The following is a 22,257-nucleotide window of genomic DNA, read 5'->3' as shown; positions in this document are numbered from 1 at the left end:
CCTTAGAAAACCTGTGTAAGATAGATAAATCTAGTTCTATGGTATGTGTATATTTATTATAACAGTAGTGTCTGAACTTTGTGACATAGGGGCTAAAATCTTTAAGTTAAAAACACTTGAGGACCACAAAAATATACATATTTTAAAAATAAAAACAAAAAATAATTGTTTAAGCAATTTCTTATTATCTGCTCAATAATATGCTAATAGTCACCAGGGGACTGGTGCATATCTGCAGCAGTCATTGGGTGGTGGTGGGGTACACCCTGGATAGGTCACTGGTCCATCACATGGCAACACAGACACAGGACAAACATTCAGGCATGCACACACTCATCCCTAAGGGCAATGTAGAGTAGCCATTTAACCTTACAGCCATGTTTTTGGATTGTGGGAGAAAGCCAGAGAACCTTGTGTTTCTACACTGCAAACTCTTTGTATAAAGTCCCCAGTCCAGGATTCAAACCCAAGATGTTTTTGATGCAAGGTAACAGTGCTACCAACTGCACCACTGTGCACCCCTGTATTCGACCTTCGTACTGAAAAAACCTTTTGAAAAAGTCACAGGGATCGTAGTTAGGGATTAAAAAATATGCAAAATTTGAAGGTAATTTTTGACATGCATTCTAGACCAAAAACATTATCAACGTTTCAAAAAGGAGTATCCATGTGATCTGGAAGATGAATTGTGGTGAGGATACACTATTTACTTCAAGTTATACCACTTACAGTAAAGTATCTGATGGAACAGATGTCTCAGCTATACACAAGTTGCATGATATATAAAATTGCAGTTGCCACTGTAATATTGCAATTGCAAAGGACTGCTTGAATGTAAAGTATGTTTTTACAAGAATGTAAGGACATATTGTGAGTGATGACTTTCTCTGAGAGCACTCTTTCATGCATTTGTTCCCTCTGTTTATACAAGGCCACGATCTGTATCCTCCGTTACAACATCCCTCAGTAACAGAGGAATGATTGATATGAACTTGAAGGCATTGTTGGGACTCTGCTTCAAAAGCTGAAGGCTCCATTTTGATTCCTCTGTTTTATACAATCATGCATATCACTGCATGGCTGAGAGCAGGAGCTAGAATGGTTGTTATTCATCTTGAGTACCAAACCAGGTTGTAGATATGAAGCATGAAGGTGCAACTGGAAATTCGAATAGCTTTTTTTTTACATGTACATCGATTGGCAACTTTTGACCTAATTTAAAATGATACATTATAATAACTTTATTTTAACCCATTTTACAATATTATATTTGACCTGCATTCATCTTTTTGTGCTCAATACGGAAGCCCTGAAGGCAAGTGAGAAAAAAAATCTAGATTAAAGTATTTGTAAGTTGTTGTTTTTTTCTTAGTTTAGTTTTTTTTTCTGTTCTGCCCTGAAAGGGAGAAGGACCTGGCAGAGGCATACAGAAAGGGGCGGGGACGGACCACACGACTGTATGCCGTCACTGTATTAATGAGGGTACTCTCCTCGTCTTCTATTCCCTGTGAAGCCCACACAATCTTTGTACCGTCGGTTGCAGGAAGAACATCTTAACACTGCAAAAGGAATCGGGTTTTCTGACTTGAATGATGCTGAAAATTACAGGCTGTACTCTGCGGGGTGAGTTATTTCCAACTCCCGCTGAAGCCTGGGTCTGGTGCGAGCCTTTGCGTCTCCGAAACTACCATAGGGAAACTAAAAGCAGGCTCATTTCTCTTTTAAAAACATACCAAAACATATTTTAAAACCAGACTTCTAGATTTTTTAAATAAAATATAACTTTCTGCACTCACCTGAACCTGGCTGGCTGGTTGGCTGGCTTTGCCACCCCTTTTGAGTGGGCAGAAGTGATATTACAAAAATACACGCTTAAAGAGGACAAACATGTTTTGTTTTGTTTTGTTTTTCCACTTGCCTTTCCAGGCTTGAGACAAGAAAAAAATACAGACTTAGATAAAAAAAAAAAAAAGATTTATTTTCTACTCTGTTCATAGATAAAGAAAACAGTTTTTTTTTTTTTTACAATGAGTTTTTATTCAGCTGTTGTCACCAAAATATAAATATGTTAACAAATAAATACATATATAAATCATTAACAGGTTCACAAAAAGTTAGGTCCTTGGATGTCCACTGTGATTAAGCTTGCTTAGTTACATAATCTGACTTTTAGATGCAAATCTGTAATTACTATCATAAAACTTGGCCCAAAATGCGTTATACCCTTGTCAGATCTAGATGTAAAAGTATTTTCATTCAACAATTAAGTTTGTTTCTGATTGAAAATGAGGCAGGCATCTCTCAAACAATAATACAACATTGTTTAAAAAAAAGTTTGATTATTCTTTTAGTCAAGAGCCCTTGCCATCTGCCCAGCTAAGGGCTGAGCACCTCTAAATGTTAAAAACCAAGACTGGCCTCTGTTTGGAGATGCTTTGCTGCAGCAGGACATGGCAGGTCGCCATCATGGGGTCCACTGTGAATTCTAACATGTTTTACTGGGTCCTTGCAAAAAAAGAAAGGAGGCCATCTCTAAAAAAACGTTAACACTGAACAGAACTGGCCCCGGAACATGACGATCCAAAACATACCTGTAAACCAACTGAGGACTGGCTGGGAAATGGAAAAAAAGTCATTGGCTAGGTCAAAGCCCAGGGGCCTCATGTACGAACAGTATTTTTGCACAAACACTTTGCGGCGCAATGTTCTACGCACAACTTGGCTTGTACAGAAATGAGCGTTGCATAAAAGTGCTTGAAATCCACATATATTTTTGACATGCAGTGAAAATGTGCAGTAGCCAGGCCAACTTTTTCAATGGACCATAATAAACTACAGAGAACTAAAACTCACCTAAATACACTGAAACATGACTCAGTTCAGTTTTACTGAAATCATGGAGCATCAAACCTGATTTTTTTTTTTTTTCATGAATTTGAGCTTTTATGGTTTAAACCTGGGCGATGACACTGAATCACTTCAAGCCTTATACAATAACATAACACACCTCAGAAAAAGATTTAAACAACCTCATTCGGATGTAAACTGTAAAATTTCCTCTGCTTTTGTCCCCTGTAGATGTAAATGCATGTCAGTCTGTGAGCTGAGGAACATAAATGCATGTGAATCATCTAAGGGTCCCTTTCATTTACACTGAAAAAGAAAACTGTATCGGATCTGCAGATTAAATCCAAACAAGTCAGGTCTGTTGATTCCTAACGTAGACAAGGTGAAGATAATCAAACATGTCCATAAATAGATGCATAATTGTGTTATTGTGTAACAATAACAGCTTTGGCTCAGCTGGAGGGCATCCTCGACAGAAGATGTCGGAGGGAGCGTTTTTTTTCAGAGATCGTACTGATCTGCTGGCTGCATGGCATAGTAGCCGGTTTAGATTGCCTAGGGCAATCATCTGGGAGCTCTGCATGGAGCTGGCCCCAATGTTACAGAGGGAAACCTGGAGGAACCGTGTGTCTCCAGTGCCAGTCCAAGTTCTCACTACCCTGTGGTACTTTTAACCGGAGCTTTTCAGAGGGAGCAGATTTTCTATGTTTTTATATGACATCCTGAATGGTTGTAAAGATTTAAAGTAGACTAATTCACATAGTGTGTGTGGTGAGTCTCCTAATAGAAATATAGGAGGCATATTCACATCATTACAATGATCAGCATTGAGCTATGAATGAGTTAAGTGCAGTAGCTAGACTGTGCCGTTTGGTTTAGATACACACAATGTAGTTTTTGGTTTGGTAACTGACCACAAAAACCCCTCATGGAGTGTAGACACAGTCTCTATTGGCATTTTTCCGCCAAAAAGAACCGGTTCGGACTCTAGCAGCACCGTTGCCATGGTTATTTGTACAGATGGTGGGTGCCTTCCTGCTATTTATACTACTTTACATATGCATTCATGGGTGGGGACTCGGTGGTCCAAACACCACGTGCAGCTACGCAGAATTCACCGCAATGTATGATGGGTACACGTGCGGTAACATGTGTACGCAGTTTTGTAGGCCACATCTGAATTTGTCCGTGCACTGCAAGTTTCAGAATTTCTCCCTACCACAAACTATGAATTACTATGAAAGTTGCGCACTCTTTCGTACACGAGGCCCCAGATGTTGATTTTTTTTTTTTTTTTTGAGACTCTCTGGGTGAAATTAAGCAAACTGTACATGCAAGAAACCCCTTAAACATCTCACAGCTAAAGCTGAGGAGTGGGGCAGACTTTCTTCAAACCATTCTCCTGTTATGGTGCGTTCACACCGAACGCGGATTCTGCGATAGGAGTGGCTGGTTTACATGTTATCCCTATGTAGAGGCACGTTCAGGAGCGGCGCGGTGTGAAGGAGACGGAAGACGCAGCGCGGAAGGCACGCCGAACGGAGCAGGAGCAGAGTGAGAGCAATGGATAAGTTGAAAAATCTGAACTTTTTCCTAAATTCACGTCGCGTCAACCAATCAGGGACTGGATGTGGCTGTGACATAGGGTGAAAGACCGCAGCGGAGAAGAAGCGGTTGTCAGTGAAGATGGAGGACCAGATCATGGTGACGGTGTGCAGCAAGCCAGAGTTGTATGACTCAACTAATTACTTTTACGAAGACAAGTACCGAAAGGACTGAAAGCTGAAAATCTGTCTGATACAAGAAGATCAGAGGATTCATAAACCGATCAAAGACCCCACCCACACTCTGGTGCAGGTGAAAACCCACTGAGGTTTGTTTCCAAGGAGACCCCTTGTTTTTCAGTCGACCGCAACGGTTCCTCATATTTTCCCCGTTTTGGACTGATGAGAAGTTTACCGTTTTTGAGTTGATCGCGGACGCATGACACTCTGGTCCCCCCTCCCATTTTTCTTCAGACCTACGACTTATCCTCACGCCAGTTAAGAGAACAAATCCACGTCAAAGTAATTTTGTTCTTTTTATATCAAATCAGATAGGTGTATGTAGAGGTCTGGGCAGGGTGAGGCATTGTTAAGATGATTTATAATCACCAGTAGTTAATCCAAGGTATTAACCTGTTGATTGAAGTGTTTTAAGCTGAGCTGTTTTGATTTGCTGTGCAAGTGTGCTGAATCGCGGAGCGTGGATGCGATCAGCAAGGTGCATGTCCATGTTTTTCTCCAGCTGATCCCACATCAGCCAGGAGGTAGAAGTTGGACATTTGAAAATGTTTCATTCAAAGCAGCTGCGGTCTTCGCTATGGACCACTCCTTTGTCCCAGTTTTATTACTAAAGTTTTTCCACCGAGTTCCCACCTCAGAGTTTTATGACCCTTTGTTCGAGATTTGGGGCAATCAGCTGCTAGTGGCTAAGAGGGCAGTCCCACCATTCTACCAGCTGATAGCCGCCATCGAGACATCAGCACACCAGGGGGGCTTCACTTTCCAAGTATACCCAAATTGCACATTTTGTCCATAAAACTGCTGGTTTGATCTTCATAGACATTCAATGCGCATATGTTTCGTTTTATTATTAGTTAGGTAATCATTATACTCTTTTTGTAGCATAGTGCATGTTAGGTAGGTGAAGGTTTTTGGACCAGAGTAGTAATTATATTAGGGCTATACGGTTTCAATAAATGTTCACAAATATAAAGAGAAGTGTTTGTGTTTATTTCATGCAAGAGTGATTTATCTATCAAAATAAGGTCAAAGTTCCCTCACCGTTTGGTAAAACAGCTGATTAAACAGTGATATTTAGGGTGGTTTAGGTTAATAATTATCAATTATTAATTATAATTAACTAATTGTAATTATTAAGTGCTTCGCGACCTCTTATGGTGTGCTGGCTCTCCACTCTGTACTGGTCACTGTTGGAACCTTTTGGCCAATGAGTATTGGTTTGATCTGTTCTAAGTGTGCAACATAGTGTAAAGGCTGTGAAAAATGTGCAAAAGTGAAACAAAGGTCATTAAGACATGGAAGGAAATGTGTCTCCTGTTACTATCTGGGTAAATGATGCACACGAAGGTCTGCAAAGTCTTAATGTCTTCCTGCATGTTTGTACCTCCTGTATGAGACAAGAACAAGGTCAGATATTAGGAGAGAGAAGTCAATCAAAACAAAGCAAAACCATTATCTGTTTTTGGCTGAATCTTTATTGATTCTGTAGCACGGAGGGAAAATTACTATTAGCTACTTGAAGTAATTACATTCATTTTTGTTTTTGGTCCCAGACAGATCCTTGGATTTCTGCTATGAATAAGTTGACCTAAATATGACAAACATGTTTTTATGCTTTTCAAAACTTAATTTCTCCCATATTCTGTGGGTGAGAAGCCTATCACGTGTTATGAACTAATTTACAGTAGGTAAGAAGATGAGGACTAAGTGCGTCAGCAGTGATGATGCAGATAAATCCTATTGGACGATGAAGTCTCTGCTAACATCTTTACAGCATTGCTTTTGTTTGATTGAAAAGATATTGATGGCCTTTCCAGCTCTACAAAGTATTGATTGGATCTTGAAACCAATTTTAGCTCAGATTGGAGTCTAACAGTGCTCTTGTAATGTAATATGGAATGCATGTCCCTCATTTGTCATGCTAACCAGACTTATGAGTTAAATATAGTCTTCCGGTTTAGCAGAGCAGGGTTTTAGGTTCTATTTTTAGCATTCAGGGCAGCACATGCAAGCTTTCTTTTGTCGAAGCAGATGATGACATTTCAAAAAATCTGGACTGTGTTTACAAAGAACAAATTAATCACAATGGATCCATATACTAAGTGGTTCAATAGCTGAATTTTCATCACTGAATAATCTCTAGTGTGTCAGTCATAGGAAATACTATCCAACAATCAAATGCAGTATAAAAAAATATTTGAGATCTTTATTAAAGAGTGTAACTGAAAAAAATCGAAGGATTATTGCCACCTCTTGCTGGCAACTAACCATATTACAGTGTGTGTGTGAAATGTCATAGCCTACCAAATAATGCATCCAAGCAGTCCACAGGCCACATTCCACACATAGGTATTGCAATGAAGATTGTGATTTGATATATTTTGCAAGTGTAATAACAACTGTCATAGGCCACTAGTGCCACAAAAACTCTAAACAAAACGTGTAGACATTTGTCGATTGACACCTAGTGCAATACTTTATTAAAAGCAATGTTGTATATATGCTTAATAATTCTGTAGCTTTCAAGTGCAATAAAAGAAGACGCCACATGTCATCAGCAGGGTTGGGAGTAACGGCGTTACTTTTTCGGTAACGGAGTAATCTAACTAATTACTTTTCTCATTTCCGTAACCCTGTTATGATTTACAATGTAAGGCGAGGCCTTACTACAACTCAATAAGCGGGGTTTAATAAGAGCACAGTCTACTGCTGCGGAGAGATCTGCTTTTCTTCTGCAGCTGCGGTGTGTTTTTTAAAGCTCTTTAAGGAAAAGCGGGAGGGGGGCACAGACAAATAGTGGCATACGTGACGCTGATTGACTGAGAAGACATCAGGTAAGCGGGTTTTCACCACACAGACAGAGTAAACCAACAGCAAGAGAGAAACATGATGATGGAGGGGAGTTTTGTAAATTCAAAGACAGCGTTCGAAAGTTGGAAGTGTAGGCAATATTTCACGTTTGCTGAAGTTAAAAGCAAAAATGCGCATGTGATGTGTAAATTATGTCCGGGAACAAAGAAATTATACAAACAGAGGTTTAATTTTTCTGGTCAGCAACTTGTAACATCATTTTAGATTGAAAAGTAACTGAATAGTTACTTTGTCAACTTTGCCTTTGATAGTGCATTAAATGAGTTACTAACTCAGTTACTTTTTTAAAACAACCAGTTATAAAATTGAAAATTGGCCATACTGCTGTCACATGGCTCACTGGGGTACATAAGACATTAAAATTACACAGAACAACAAAATGGACTTCAGGAACTTTGGATCTGTATCTGATCAGGACATCCTTATTTTGTCAAATATTTGTACTGTACAGAAATGTTTGTTGTGGTTAGCTGCCATAATTATTTTTTGTTCTAGAAAAGGGATAAAATTTGTAAAAACACCTTCATTGCTCCCTTCAAGCTCACCACAATTTTAAACTGGTTTGATATTTCTTCACACCATCATTTGAGTCTGATGTGGGAAGACTGAAAGCAAACTTGTTGCAGCATAAGATAAATAGATTCACCTAAAAGTCTGTCACATGTTCTCTACTATAACATCTCGTTTTTTGTAATGATTTTGCTCCAGGAACACATGCCCTAGACTACCCTGGATCTTCTTTGGGAAAATATTCTTTAATGTCCTTGAGTCATGTATGTGTCTCTAAATTGATCATGATAAGATCAGAAGTGTTCCCTCTTCCTGCGATTCGGTTAAAACCTGGGGAGATGAAGAGCAGTGTTTTAGATCAGCAGGCTGTCAGGGAGGAAACGTGGTGGGGAACTAATTCAAGACAACTCCTGGTGTGCAGGAGGAATGAACTAGGACTACAGCAGAGTATACTGTTTTATATGTTTTATACGTTTTTAAAACATTTGGGTACAAAAAAACACCTGATTTAAAGATAATCGTCATATTTTATCTTGCATTTGTTTGAAATTTTTCTCATTTCATCCCCTTGAACATTCATAACTGATACATTGCTCATTTAAGTTTGTAGTTTGGAGATAAAGTAATTAAGAAAAATCAGATTGTTAGATCCACACAAAGGACTGTATTTTGCCGGGTCAAATCTCAAGCTGGTGCTCAGAAATCCATGATAGATTACATTTTGAAAGGAGACAGAATCATGGGCGCATGGATGTGTGGCGGAGATTGAAAACAGTTTGGAGATAAGGGCCCTGTCAGCGGGACTGCAGGAGAAGATGATAAAAATCGGTTCTGACTGTGCTCTGTTCTCACATCCACCTCCTACCCAGCGTCTGCATCTTCCTCACCCTATGTGTAGAGGTGGGATACAGCAAAGACTAGAGCAGTGGGAGTGATGGGGAAGCAGAGTGTAAGAGAGGAAAAAATAGAAATCAGACATTTTTATTTCTAAAGAACCTGCTTCTGTTGTTGGTATTTCTCAGCATCAGTTGAAGTTTACACAAGAGCTAATCATTTAATAGTTTTAAAAGTCAATAGTTTTTGAATAGTCCCCCCCCCCACACACACACACACACACACACACACACGCACACACACCAACCGACCCAATGTCATGTCTTCAAACTGTTTAACACAGGCTGTCAGAACTTCGTTCATCTAAGAATCGTTCAAGAGGCCCAAGGTAACACTGGAGGAGCTACACAGATCCACAGCTCCGTTGGCAGAATCTGCTGACGGGACTATAGGTTGTGCATTCCATAAATTTGAAGACTGGTTTCAAGAAAGCCACAGGAAAGGCCTGTTTTTGGTTTGCCGCAGGGTGTATAGGGGACACCAAAAAATTAACACTCCACCTCACTATCCTCCAAACAACATCCTCATGTTGAAACGCAGTGGTGGCAGTGTCATGCGGTGGAATACTCTAGCTGCCTACCTGTTAAAGACTCTGAGATCTCTGGAGTGCAGGGGGTGCTCCTTAAGATGCTTTTTGACTCTGTGTTGGCATCAGCCCCCTTCTATGATGTAGTTTGTTGGAGCAGCAGCTTATCTGCCGCTCAGAGGAAGCTGTTAGATAAGCTCTTCAGGAAGGCCAGCTCTCACCTACAATGGCCCCTCTACCAGGTGCAGGGGGTGGAAGACAAAAGAAATCTAGCAAACATAACATCACTGGACAATGTCTCTAACCCCATGCATGAAGCTGTTGCAGAACAGGAAAGCTCCTTCAGTGAAGTACTGCTGCACCGTAGTTGCACAAAAGAGTGTTATCAAAGATCCTTCCTCCTAGCAGCCATTAGACTTTATAACCATCACTGCTCCCAACAAACTCAATAGGTGTTCTACATCCCTGCTGTTATTTGCAGCATTTAGCAAAGACTAAAATAACGTTTTAAAAGACGGCTATTGTAACCATCTACCTGTCTCTGACATGGGACATATAGGTACCTCACAGCATTTCAATGAGATGAAGGTGTGGGCCTTGACTCGGCCCAGGACCTTCTATTCCTCAGGTTCCAGCTAGTCATTGATGAATTTCATTGTATGTTAAAATTCATTGTCATGTTGTAGGGTCCGGTTCTGCTTAAGCATGAATTCTTTTAACAGATGCTCTCATTTTCTCAGGCCTCCTCTGATACATCATAGAATAAATGGGTTCTATTCTGGTGAGCTAGTCAGATCCTGTTGCTACAAGGCAGTCCAAAACCAAAAACGTCCAGCTCCTTGAAATACAGCTGGCTGAAGTTCATTTCATGACATGCTGTATTCAGGTAATGCCAAACATCTGACTGACTGATTGTTTTTAGACCTCTTAGAATTCATACCAGACACATGAGTTGCTGCAGCCTTCTTTATGTAGGCATCAGAGAGGTATTCAGATCTCTCTGTGATGTTCACTCTCACTCCACAGTCAGGAGCACACCGAGCTAAATGTCTGAGGTTTAAATGCATGGCATTTCATAGCGTGCCCTGATTTTTTTAACACAACTGTGCCCATTAGGTTACAAAAGTCCACTTTATCCGAGTGGTGTTTTTATTTATTATTTAAAGTAAAATCATTTTTGTGAGTTCAGCAAAACAGTTTCACGGTAAACGTCAGGTCTTAGGGATGCACAATAAAGAAAAAACATGTAATAGAGATGTTGTTGAATTTTGCATATCAGTTAGGTTTGGCTCAAATGTTCATCACTCTCTTTTCTTTCTTTTTCCATCACAATGTCCGAACCACTGCTAGTGAGCTGTAGCTTCTCGGCCACTTAAAATGCACTTTAAGTGTGAGCATTGAGGGCACTAAGAGTTTTATTATTGTATGGCACTTGAAACATAATATTCTGCAAAATATTGCCTGAAAACAGACTTATGTGGTTGCAATATTGCACAGAATGACATTGTGTTTCCTATTAAGATTTGCTATATTGTGCCATGGCAACATATTTGATTAAATTATTTTATTAAACATCAATTCATGTGTGTTTTCTTTTTTTTTTTGGATGTGTAGACGGCTTACAGCTGTGTTTCCTGAGGGGTTTTGTGTTGGGAGTGCTGTGGGAATATGGGGTTGCTGGGGAAAATTTGAAGGGCTACCCAGTCCCTGAATACCCAAACCAAAAGCTGCTTGGATTTTCAGTGCAAAGTCATGCTTGTTCCCAGCGTGGTCTGGACTTTTCAAGCCCTGCCCCTTGTCATAAATGCTGTTTGTGATGCTCATGGACTGGATCTAATGGCATAGTCAATGAAAGGGAGGGTGTCTGGTTTGGGACCACAGTCATACATTTGCTTTTTAAAGAAGATGTTTCTCCTGGCATGTTTAAGCCTTTAACTTGAATTTGCACTAATATACTTTGCCACCAAATGTGTCTCTTCTGTCCTGGGAACCTCTTGGGATGTCTGAGTTTCCCTACAAAACCTTTTGAAACTGGATCTAAGATAGGGTGAGAACAATAGCTAGATGGATGAAACTAACAATTCAGTAAGTGAAAAAATTAGCAGATTCTGAGTTTCTCAGTATTTATTATAATTTTTTTTTTGTAATTTCTAAATTTGGCTCATTGTAATTTGAATATTGTAAACTCTTTCAGTGGACAAGATCTTATTTGCAGTGTCACCAAAACGCTTATTGTATTTTACTCACAGTAATAAGGGAGGAAATAACGCCCCACTGCCTCCAATCCTGGGACTATATTGTGTGAGTAAATTAAGTTGATGTTTTTACCCTGAGACTAAAATGAGTAAACCTATGAAAAATATTTTGTTGCTCTGGAAGCAGCATTACATAATTCTGCAGTATTCTGAACACCACTTATTAAACGATGCTGCCTCGAAAATGCAGTGAAGGCAGAAGGCAGAGAGCGCTGCATGCCTAAATGCATTTGTTCATGCATGTCCTGTATCTCTATGCGGTTATGTTGGCCTCTCTCATGCAAATGCAGTTTGCAAAGATTGTAGGTGGTTTGTGACTTGATGTGGCTTTCACATTGAATTACAATCACATCAGACTGCCCCTTCAAGGGTGATGCATTCCCCATCTCTGTCACACACAGAAATATACAAATACATTCATACACGCAAGTTAAGTCGACTGCTTTAAGCTAAAATTTGATAAGGCAAGAATTTAAATTTAAGGAGGTTTCATCCCAGGAGCTCTTCTGTCTGAAGAAGACAATTTGATGGGGCAGGACTCCATGGACAGTTGTCAAAAAGGAGCTACAGCTGCCAGCAATGGGAAACTGGTGTACTTTTGGGGTAAGAATTGGGATGGGTCATGGAGTTGGATTGAACCATGTTCAAAGCCTTCATTTCATAGTCCACTGCTAAGACCTGTAGTCAAAGGTCACAAAGGTGAGTAGTAGCACGCAACAACAAAAAATGTTGTTTTTGGAGGTGGTGAACTGGCGTACAGAACTTGGTAGGCCATTGGGAGGTGAAAAGTGACCTTTTTAGAGCCCCCTGACCGGGGGGGGCATGTAGTCTGTGTCAAAAATTGTCTGACTTGGAGGAAGCCTCCAAATAACAAAAAAACGTATCTGTTTAATGTAAATTAAAATGAAAAAAAAAATTTATTTATTAGATTCCACACAGTTGAATCCAGTAGTGAAGGAAAATTGTAGTTTGAATGCCAAAAGAAGCTTGGAAAACGACTGACGACCTATTTTTCTTAATTTACTGGAAGTAATAAGAAGCTTTAGACTTGCAATGTCTAACAAAAAAAGATTATTACCAAAATGTTAATTTATTTCTCTAATTCGACTCAGAAAAGGAAACAGTGACTCCAGATTTACTCAAGTCCATACATTTTCCCTGACTTGAATGGACTTGGCTTCACAGTCCTCTAAATCCTGGGGTTATCCCTGTTGATTCTTCACCTCATTTGTTTTTCCTTCCACTCGACTTTCCATGAGTATGTTTGGATAAAGCACTCTGTGAAAGGCTAGCTGCTTTAGCAATGACCTTTTGTATCTTACCGTAGTTGTGCAAGGTGTCATTGACTGTTTTTTGGACCACTGCCAACTTAGCAGTGTTCCCAATTATTATGTAACCCATAACATTGATATTTTATTTTATCATTAATTTGATTGTTTATTGTTAATTTGTGTTGATAAATGTATTATTTAAATTAACAAGTATAATCACTTGAAACACATCACCCTGTGTGCAATGATTTAGTGTCACATTTTGAGTCAATATAGTGTAATAAATTAACTTTTTGATGATATTGTAATTCATTTACATACATTTGTAAGCATATGTATTGATTCAACCAAGTGAACAGAGTTTAACAGTCCAAATTATTTTCCGTTAAAGAGTACATCTCTTTAAGATTCCAATTAATTCTCGTTGCACTAAGAAATAAACTGTTGATAGAAATGACATGCTTCTTATTTTCCAGATGTCTGCCTTTTTGCAAAATGAACTGGTTGTGCATGGGTCCAAAGATCCCCACAGTTTTCCAATCGAACCTACAGAACCAGAAACAATAGGCTAATTTTGATTAATGACCAGAGGCTAAACCACTCTCAATAATAAAAAGGCCACTTGCAGTGGAACCTGATTGATTAGCTCAAGTAACAACCTGTATCAATGGCAACTTAATGAAGTAACTCCAGTAAAATTACACCTTTTGTTGCCTCTTAAGATTTTCTTTTCACCTCTGTCCAAGATAACATTTTTAGTCCATTTGCATGTGCTGCTTTGGGTGTTGTGTTGCTCTATGTAGATAAAGCTTTTATAATGAATACAACAGAACGCTTTACATTTCCGATATATATTTCATCTTTGTTTTTTCTGTCAAATTCTTTGGTCGAGAAATTCCGATAACCAAATGTTAAACCAGTTTTAGAGTTTGCAAGAGAAATGCATTTATGCAAGAGGTTATGTAAAAAAAAAAATCTTAAAAACATTATTATGGTCTAGTAGATTTTTTATAATATGTGCTTACTGTGTCCACATCACACTTTCTATGCAACTAATACATTTGCAGCATGTGTAAATGTGATTTTAATGTGAGCTCACACAGCTTCATTTGCATATTCCATATATATACTGCAGCATGCAAATCAGATAGGCAGCATCTATTACATTTCTCACAGACAGGGAGAGGGTGAGCAGAAAGAGCCTGGAGACATGTTGCCCCTGCAGTTGCACAGGACACCTGTCTCCCCTCCAGCTCTGTCACAGCTTTAAAGCCATGCATGTACACGCAATCCTGAGAGCAATTCTGACAGTGTGCTCAGCAGTAATTTCATATGTCTCATCACCCCCCACTGATTACCAAGAACCTTTAACAAAGGTGAAACTGAGCAACATGGGGAGTTAAGAGAGACTATTGATTTCCATGCAGTTCAGTTGTTCCAATTGCACAATAAGAGTGGTTGTTTTATTTCAGGTCATTACTTTCTCAAATGCCAGACTAATATTTCTAAGCTATAATGCATACAAGGTATAGTGTTAGGCAGCAAGGAGCACAGCTACACTGCCAGTTTTGTGTGCACAACTTGTAAAACATTTGAGATGACGTTCACTGTGAAAGAGCAGTACGTTTGATTGTAATGGCGGCTGGTTGCAGCTTTAGCTGGAGATTCGATCACAGCACAGGCATCAGCTGAAACACTGGATGATAAAAATGATGTTCAAATCAAATTGCTATGTTTCATAAAGTGGGAAAACAACTTTTTCTGTGAGTTTTTGTTTGCATAGGATTAAATGGAATAGCTTTGTCATATGTCGAGCTGAATTATAAACAGGTTGTATCAAAACAGCGAGGAATGCTAGCCTAAGCATTCCCTTTTTTTATTAGGAAGAGAAACATAAAAAACGACAGGGTTTAAAAAGAATATTACAGCTTAATTATGTATTTTGAATACATATGCCAAAGGTTTTGGTCTTGAATGAATATGAAAAATCCAGCGTTAAAGCAAAATATTAAAATGCTTAGTTTGCCAGTTTTTAAAATTTTGTAAAGATAAGAGAATTTATATTTATGGATAAAGAGTTTTGATAGGATAATGAGTAGGGTAATCACATAAAGCTGAGAATTTAGTTTTCTTTAAATTCAATGTAATCAAACAACATATTTTTCCACAGATCAAAATTGTGGTGAATTTGACTTTTAATAAAATTTGATAATTGGCTCTAAAGCCATTTTGTATATAAGAACACAAGGTGGAGGGGCGCTTCAGCCATGAAATCGTTTAGCATGTTCATTCATTGGAGAATGAGCTTCTCAGTTTGTGCACAGTTTAGGCTGTGAATCCAAATATGGCCATGATGCTGAAGTTGGTATCTTATTTATAGCTTCTAATTCAGTGGTAAACTAAAGCATTATTTAAAAATTTCTGAGTACTTCTGATTTGGATGTGATTTAATCTCTAGTTTAAAATCTAAAACGCTTTATCTGGTCAAACCTGTACTACAGTAATCTACACTACAAGGAACCTTCAACTTGCCAACTAACAAAACTAAATACATACATACATAAATGCATACTCATACAAGACCTAGACATTCTTACAATACTGTTTTAGATTTACAAGACGTGTTTGTATTTTTCAAAATTCAAAAGCATTTTCAATGTTTTTTTGCATTAACATCAAAAACTGGGCGCAAGAAAGAATGGTTCATCCAGGGCACCAATCATGCAGCAACTGGGACTGATTATAGCAGAATCAACAAGCCCCTTTTATTTATGAACACTTGAGGATTCATGTAGTGTGATTATACTCTTTTTTTTTTTTTTTTTTTTTTTTTCAGGGTGCCACATTTAGTGGAAAATATTTTGAAGTCTACGCAGATTTCAAATATTTATGATCTGTGCAGAGTATTTAAAATAGTGTAAAATTTGGGGGTGTATTTGTCCCAGGCCCTTCTCTTCCTACTAATGCTCTAGTGCAAAGTGGTGTAAAATGATATCAGTTATAACACCATTGTCTCATTCGTTCAGTTTCACTCCTTTTACCCCTTTGTGGCATACAAAGTAATTACATTTCTTTCCTTTAGACACCTCACATGCACCACGCCCTTGTCTCAAGGCTCTCAGACACATTACTTTATTTAAGCACGACCAATTTAAATATACTACACATTTAGTCTGCTGTAATAAAGAGCCTGAAGCCCATAAACTTCTACTGCCTTTCACACATCTAAACGATTTTCTCACATCTATGTAAGAGCCTTTTTTTTAATTAGACTGTTATATTAATTACATTTGAGTCATACCTAATTAACTTTCCTCCATTATTGTGTATCATAACATAATCTTAATATCATTTGGAGGGAATTTTTTTTTTGAATGAAGCAGCGTTTACTGTGTGAGTTCTTTGTATCCTCCTCTTTATGCATCTTCAGTCCAAAGGTCATTGGTTAACACAATCATTCCTGTGAATACATAATTGGCTTAATCATGAACTTCCTTAAGTAGAGCATTTCGGGGTGCTGTCACTCAACCGTTTCCATTCAGAATTCTCTCACTCTATCTCCATTTCTCCACTGAGCAAAGCATTTTATTTATGGCTCAGCATTTATGTGGAATAGATATATTTTGATGATGCAAAGCTCCAGCGGAGAAGACTTATGATCTATTTTTGTGCCAAAGCACATGGGACTCATGTGCCTGGTAATAAAATGCCCTTGATGTGTGCCCTTTGTCTCGCAGGGAGAAAACGCAGCACATGCATACATAATAGGAAGGAAACTATTTTGAGATTAACTTTTTTTTCTCTTCTTTTGACTGTTATTCATTTGCCTGCTAGTGAAAAATAGATGTGAATCACTCACTGTGGCGGTTCTCCAACTTCTGTTCCCTCTCAATGCTCCAAATTCTTTTGTCCTGATTTTTATTTTTTTTATCAGATAGTTCAATCTGCTCTTATTTACTCTCCATGCTTTCATATGTGTTTGTTTTTATCTCTCTCACATGTTGGCCTTTTTTCTCAGCTTGGTGAAAAATGTAATGCACTTTGAGTTTGAATACTGCATACAAGGTTTTAAATTCCTCATAGCTTCCTGTTTGCAGGTTATGGAAGTTTTCAATTGGTATAAGACCAAGTTTGAAACAACACTTATAATATGGTGCAGATGCATCTCATCCCAGGCTTACAGCTACTGAAATTGGACCATTAAATTATTTTTGGTGCATAAATGTAACGCTTTAGCCTACTCAATCATGAGGAAGACTAATGGTTTTGAATCCAATCATTAACATCCTACACAAGGAGGGTAAACCTTAAAAGGTCATAGCTAAAGACGTTTGATATTCAGAGTGCTGCATATAAGTATATTAATGGAAAATTGAGTGGAAAGAAAAAAGTGTGCTGGATAAAAGAATTAACCTTAAGCTTGCTTTTGTCACAGAACTGTATCGGTCTGAGAACAGTAAATTCAATTTTTCAGGAATGAGAGTGGACTGGGGTTTTGTTTAATGCTTCTGGGACTAATTCATTCCTCATTCCTCTCCCTGTTTTAAGTATAATTTACATTTGAACCTGGTATTTAAGTCTGTTCAACTAAGTAAAGCTGTTGTTTATTTGATATTCTCCCAGCTGTACTACTTAAATATATATATACATTTATGGAAATTTGTGCAAAATAACGGTCTGCCACCTCTTATTTTTCTAGCTGCTTTCTAAACTTTTGTTTCTTTTGCTGCAACTAAGCTCTTATTTCTCAACTCTTCTTCACCATCTCTTTAGTGAAAGTGGTTGGGTTAAGGATATTTTGGTAACCACTGCATTTTCCTGGGTTATATTACTTTCTGTTACTTTCTCCCAGATTTTAACGTTATTGCCTACTTCAGCTAAATCCATACAAGGCTGGGTACTGTTGTAGATAGCACCGACTTTCTAGTGTCAGATCTGTTACTGCAGTGTTAGAGAATATATTTTGTGCAATGACATGAGCTTACAGTATCTCTGTTTTATACTGTAAGACATTTTTTTCACACATTTTATGTTTTTTTCCTTGAATTTGGCTTAAAGCGAGTATACTATATTATAGAGAGCACCATGAAATTTTAGCATAAAAGTCCTGGAGTCCCGAACACATTTTGTGTTTGGAATTGTCTGCTCACATTATCATTATTTACCCTGTAGAGACAGCATTGCAATGCATTTTAGGTATGAGGAGCTGATTAAGTAGTAGTCTCGTTTAGCATTAATTTCTAAAACCCATCGGATGTTTCTTTACATAACTTTATGATTGATTAAAGGAATTTTGCACACTTTGAGTTTTCCTTTTTTCCAATATTAAAATTAAATTATTCAATCCCCTGAAAGATGGTAGGTTAGCAGAGCCAGATTTCCATTTCTGTACTTTGTCTTTTTTAACAGATATTTTTAGTAGTGGAAATCTACTACAATGAAACACCAGCTATACATTGATTAGGCCTAAAATCATGTCCACTGACAGGAGACATTAAAAAAAAAACTCTTCATCTCTGTATCATGGCCCCGTTTAATGGGTATATGTTGGGAAGGAATTAGGCATTAATTTCTCAAAATTTCTGTTATAGAAGTAGGAATGATGCAATGATTTGAGTGAGATTGAGATGGACAACTTTATTATAGCTAGATAACTGGATCAGAGCATCTAATAATCTGCTCCTTTTGTGCATTGACTCTATTCTGCAGTGGTCAGTATGAACTAAACATGGTCCAGTAAAGGAGCAGTGATGAACTGGCAACTGGGCAATCGGTAGCAAAGGCCCATTGAATCACATGGGGAACCATCTGGATCAGACCCAGGGCTGCATAGCTGCAGAACACTGAGGGTGTTGATTCTAGCCTCTACAGAAAAAAGAATAATGGGGACGTGAGAATCATAAATGAACCATGGAGCAACAGAAAAAAGTGTCCTGGTCTGATGAATCAGCTGCCTTTTTTTCCTTTTGCATTGATTGTGTTGAATGGCTTGGTTGCTTGACCAGCAACACGTGACCCTATAGGAAGAAGGCAAGCCAGCGGAAGCAGCGTGATGTTTTAAACATTGTTCTGCTTGAAAACCTTAGGTTCTGTTTTCCATGTTGGTCTTACTTTGATGCCAACTTTCTAAACATTGTTGCTGACCATGTACACCCTTTCATGGAAGCCCTAATGCATTTTCTCTCCACAGATGCCACAACTGGTTCAGCATTTCTGTGTTTAGCTGTCTCACCTTCCTGGAGGAGGGCATCCGCTGTGCTATTGCTGCTAGCAACTTCATGTTCTCGTTGTAGATGATACACTTTGCCCTGTCTTTTTGAATATTTCTGTTTTTCATCCCATAGACTTTTCAACTTGTTCAGTTTACGTGTTTTTTTCCTGATCACTGAAAGAGCTATACACCATTAAATCTGTTCTTTAACATGAAAAGAGCTCATAGACCTGTGTTTTATTTTATTTTTTGTTTTGTTTTTTTTGTTTGTTAATGTGGGCCTCCTCTGTCTTCGTAAACCTCCAGTTCAAACTTTTTGTCACGTGAACCAAAATTGTCAATTCAAAAGAACTCGCGGGCCAACAAACTTAAAAGCTTGTAAAAAAAACAAAAAGTACAAAAAAGATGTATTAAATGTTTTTCTTTTACCTGTTCAGAAACATTTACAATACAATGTATAAACTAAGCATGTAATGTTTTATATAAACAAAATAAATGTACTCAGAAATGGGGATGTGCAAATAATTTTGGACTGAAAAAAGAATGTGTTTTTAATAAATTGTTTAAAGGTGGATTTAGGTGCACCAAAGTCTGCTTTTGACCGAAAGTCACTGGATAGATGTCGTCCTATGGACTGTGAAATTAAAGAGAATGCAAAAAGCTGGTCATTAAAAGACAAATACTTAGTGGTGTAGATAACATTTTCCATTGTAAGAAGATTTTAGTTTGCAATAAATTTGCCCTAATTAAAAAAATAGTCTCAATCTATATCAACCATCTGTGCTGGCAAGCCAAATTTGTATTATTCTTGAATTGCAGTCTGTAGCCACACAGAATAAGTCCAGTGGCTGCAAATGGTTCCTGGGCTGCATTTTGGACACATCTGGTTAAGGTCAACTGGAGATGTTGATGTGGCCCCCAGATCTTAATCCAATTGAGTATCTGAGGAAGGTCTTGACAAAAATATCCAATCCATGGAAGCCCCATATCAAACTTATAGAACCTCAATGACCTGCTGCCAATACCTTGGCGCCAGATACCATCAAACACCTCAATGGGTTTTTGGCAGCAAAAGGGGGTCCAACACACATTTTGGCAGGTGGTCAGAACGTTGTGCATAATCGGTGTTTGTAGTTATATTTCTTCTTTCTGTGAAGCTTGAGAAAATGTTAGCTAAGCTGAAGAACCTGATGAAGGTAAAGTAAAAAGAAAAAGCAGAAAAATAGTACAGCTACGGTTCCCGGGGCCCAATCCTCTCCTCATGGATTAAGAAGGTGGAACACCCCGAACAAACAACACACATCACTGACATACTAGGCTCTGCCTTGTGTCAGAAGTGTCCTGTCCTGTCCTGGTGATACAATGCTAGAGATTATGGACAAAAGGATACTGTGGTTGAGAGGGTAAAATACACCATATAAATCAAGCAGGATATATACTAAGGACTTGACTGTCACTATGACCTCTTTTAAGGTTTCTGTCTCAGCCAATTATTAACGATGCTTTCAAATTTGAAAAGTTATTTCTATTAATTTAAGACTGACCATCAAATCCCACAAGGCCACCCTCAGAAACTATGCAGGAAAGTTTATTAGCATGAAACCAGACACTGAAGGTCTGATTCATGTTTCGTTGTTCTTCTTTTAGATTTTATTAGACTTGCTTCACTAATGAAGCCAAATCCAACTATGACGGATAGAGCTTGTTGCTCTGCATGACCCAGACTCTGCAATATACAGTACTGCAATGTGGCAAGGGATTATCAATGCTGATGCTGAGTTTTGAGGGCAAGCTGAATACTGAAGGTGCTGCCAGTAAGCCTCTTTAACCTTTATCAGACTGTGGATAGCATCTTACAAGAACTCAAAAGACAGAGGGAGGAAAGAAGTGAGATGAGTGGGAGGGATAAAGAGTCTTAAGAGTAAAACAAAGTAGCACCGAGTTTGTTGCAGAGCATTTCTCGCTAAAGGAATAAAAATTATTAAGTTTATTCTTGACAGTGAAATAGTTTGTGTGGGTTCACAAAAAAGGCCAAGTCCTGTCTGTCCATTATGTTGAACTGTAATTTGTGCTTTCTTTTCTACACCTTTAGAGCACTGTCTTTATTTTGTTCTTCTCCTGGCTGTTAAGTCTGGGTGGCTCTTAGTCTATCTGCCTGGTCTCTTTATTTCACTGCCCCTCTGCTTGTGTGGTGTACTGATAAGAAAGTGGCTATCCTGTTTCATAGGAGAAACCATGGCAATGCATCAGCCACATGTTGACATCACTGCATGTTAAATATAACCGCTTCTTCTGCCACACAACTACTTGTTCTGTCCTTGATCCTCGCCTGGCTATAAATACATGCTTTCCTTCCCATAATTGCAGCCCTAACAGGCTTGTTTGGTTGGATGGGAAATAGGAAATGTCTGGGATAAATGAATGAGTTAACCTTCCTGTACATCCATCTGCGTTTCAACACTGTGGATGTATACATTCGCAGTTCATGAGTTTTTCTCAATACAACCTAATTAAGGGGTTCAGTGGAGATCACAAAGCTCTTTGAGATTATCTCATTTAGAACTTGCCTCTGAATGACCTTACATGGAACAGACTATAATGGTGCCTCAATGCAATTTGTTGTTTTAGCTTTTGCTCTAATTAACAAAATGCATAACCAACAGAGGTGTAGTATCCTGTAGTTTCATTGGGGAGTAGACTTCAGTCTTTTTCAGGGTAAAAAATACAGCCAGGTCAAGAATAGGCATGGAAAATTGGGGAAATGACAACCGTGGCACTATTCATACACTTAATGAACTCTTGAGGTTTATTGTTATTTTACACCCTTTTTCCTTGAAATCCACAAAATGAAATAACAAAATCTTCTTTTTTAAGCAAAGGCATCATTCTTATATCTCTATATAAGTATTCAGCTGACTACGCATTTCAAATGCTCTAAGAAAAATCTTGATGTTTTTACAATGTAATGAGTAACATAATTTCATAAATATAAAAGAGATCATCCATGAGTGTGACTCCTTGCTCAGCAATGTCTCTGGTTCAGTCTGCATTCAGTCTCCATGGTAACCCTCTGTTGTACAATCTGGCA

The 22,257-nt window shown here is 38.3% G+C and overlaps 1 long non-coding RNA gene across 1 annotated transcript in view; it reads left to right on the top strand.

Moving 5' to 3' along the window:
- The window catches only part of LOC124882799, a 71,553-nt gene extending 51,859 nt beyond the window's left edge, over positions 1–19,694 (top strand). The window contains exon 3 of the long non-coding RNA XR_007041993.1: positions 19,149–19,694. This is a non-coding gene — a long non-coding RNA (uncharacterized LOC124882799). The remainder of the gene's footprint in view (positions 1–19,148) is intronic.
- Positions 19,695–22,257: the final 2,563 nt, after the last annotated feature.

Source organism: Girardinichthys multiradiatus, chromosome 17, assembly GCF_021462225.1.
Source record: "Girardinichthys multiradiatus isolate DD_20200921_A chromosome 17, DD_fGirMul_XY1, whole genome shotgun sequence".
Taxonomy (NCBI): Eukaryota; Metazoa; Chordata; class Actinopteri; order Cyprinodontiformes; family Goodeidae; genus Girardinichthys; species Girardinichthys multiradiatus.
This window is presented reverse-complemented; position numbering and strand designations above follow the sequence as displayed.